General features: G+C 33.0%; 1 protein-coding gene across 1 annotated transcript in view; it reads left to right on the forward strand.

Moving 5' to 3' along the window:
• LOC138863554 (uncharacterized) overlaps window positions 1-2,500 on the forward strand; it is a gene marked incomplete at its 3' end in the record, with an annotated part of 14,498 nt that overhangs the window by 2,698 nt on the left and 9,300 nt on the right.

Here is a 2,500-nt window from a genome sequence, read left to right on the forward strand (position 1 = left end):
TGTTTGGGGAAGTTGATGTGGATTAATTTGAGGTTGATTACTCTCATTATAATTATGATTTCGCTCTCAATTTTACGTGTTTGGGGAAGTTGATGTGGATTAATTTGAGGTTGATTACTCTCATTATAATTATGATTTCGCTCTCAATTTTACGTGTTTGGGGAAGTTGATGTGGATTAATTTGAGGTTGATTACTCTCATTATAATTATGATTTCGCTCTCAATTTTACGTGTTTGGGGAAGTTGATGTGGATTAATTTGAGGTTGATTACTCTCATTATAATTATGATTTCGCTCTCAATTTTACGTGTTTGGGGAAGTTGATGTGGATTAATTTGAGGTTGATTACTCTCATTATAATTATGATTTCGCTCTCAATTTTACGTGTTTGGGGAAGTTGATGTGGATTAATTTGAGGTTGATTACTCTCATTATAATTATGATTTCGCTCTCAATTTTACGTGTTTGGGGAAGTTGATGTGGATTAATTTGAGGTTGATTACTCTCATTATAATTATGATTTCGCTCTCAATTTTACGTGTTTGGGGAAGTTGATGTGGATTAATTTGAGGTTGATTACTCTCATTATAATTATGATTTCGCTCTCAATTTTACGTGTTTGGGGAAGTTGATGTGGATTAATTTGAGGTTGATTACTCTCATTATAATTATGATTTCGCTCTCAATTTTACGTGTTTGGGGAAGTTGATGTGGATTAATTTGAGGTTGATTACTCTCATTATAATTATGATTTCGCTCTCAATTTTACGTGTTTGGGGAAGTTGATGTGGATTAATTTGAGGTTGATTACTCTCATTATAATTATTATTTCGCTCTCAATTTTACGTGTTTGGGGAAGTTGATGTGGATTAATTTGAGGTTGATTACTCTCATTATAATTATGATTTCGCTCTCAATTTTACGTGTTTGGGGAAGTTGATGTGGATTAATTTGAGGTTGATTACTCTCATTATAATTATGATTTCGCTCTCAATTTTACGTGTTTGGGGAAGTTGATGTGGATTAATTTGAGGTTGATTACTCTCATTATAATTATGATTTCGCTCTCAATTTTACGTGTTTGGGGAAGTTGATGTGGATTAATTTGAGGTTGATTACTCTCATTATAATTATGATTTCGCTCTCAATTTTACGTGTTTGGGGAAGTTGATGTGGATTAATTTGAGGTTGATTACTCTCATTATAATTATGATTTCGCTCTCAATTTTACGTGTTTGGGGAAGTTGATGTGGATTAATTTGAGGTTGATTACTCTCATTATAATTATGATTTCGCTCTCAATTTTACGTGTTTGGGGAAGTTGATGTGGATTAATTTGAGGTTGATTACTCTCATTATAATTATGATTTCGCTCTCAATTTTACGTGTTTGGGGAAGTTGATGTGGATTAATTTGAGGTTGATTACTCTCATTATAATTATGATTTCGCTCTCAATTTTACGTGTTTAGGGAAGATGATGTGGATTAATTTGAGGTTGATTACTCTCATTATAATTATGATTTCGCTCTCAATTTTACGTGTTTGGGGAAGTTGATGTGGATTAATTTGAGGTTGATTACTCTCATTATAATTATGATTTCGCTCTCAATTTTACGTGTTTGGGGAAGTTGATGTGGATTAATTTGAGGTTGATTACTCTCATTATAATTATGATTTCGCTCTCAATTTTACGTGTTTAGGGAAGATGATGTGGATTAATTTGAGGTTGATTACTCTCATTATAATTATGATTTCCCCCTTAATTTTATGTGTTTGGGGAAGTTGATGTGGATTAATCTCATTATAATTATCTTTTTGTCTCGATTTTGTGTGTTTCGAAAGAGGATGTAAATTCCTCTCATTATACCTATCATTTCTCTCTCGATTTATCGTGTTTCGAAAGAGGATGTGGATTTCTCTCATTATAATTATCATTTCACTCTCGATTTTTATTTTATTCTATTATTTTATTTTTTGGAAAGATAATGTGGATTATTCTCATCATAATCATGTTTTTGCTCTTGATTTTGTGTGTTTGGGAAGATGATATAAATTCCTTTCATTATAATTGTCATTTTACTCTCATTTTTTTTATTTCGGAAGAAAATGTAGATTATTCTCATAGTCTTTATTATTTCGTTTGGCATTTAATTTGTGTGTAAAATATCATTGAAGGCAAATGTATTCCTCTTCTTTATCTTCTCCTGCTTCCCCTTTCTTCACTATGTTATTCTACATTCTCTCTCTCTCTCTCTCTCTCTCTCTCTCTCTCTCTCTCTCTCTCTCTCTCTCTCTCTCTCTCTCTCTCTCTCTCTCTCTCTCTCTCTCTCTTCTGCTTCCTGTGCTTCGGACTTTTCCTCATTATCTTCTAATTCCTCTTTCGCGTAATCTTTCATCTTCCTCGTCCCCACACCCACTTCCACCATCATTTATCGCAGCATCTTCAATCACAATCATCATCAATCATCTGTAACTCACCATCTCTCACTCTCTCCATCC

Source organism: Penaeus vannamei, chromosome 12 (assembly GCF_042767895.1).
Source record: "Penaeus vannamei isolate JL-2024 chromosome 12, ASM4276789v1, whole genome shotgun sequence".
Taxonomy (NCBI): domain Eukaryota; kingdom Metazoa; phylum Arthropoda; class Malacostraca; order Decapoda; family Penaeidae; genus Penaeus; species Penaeus vannamei.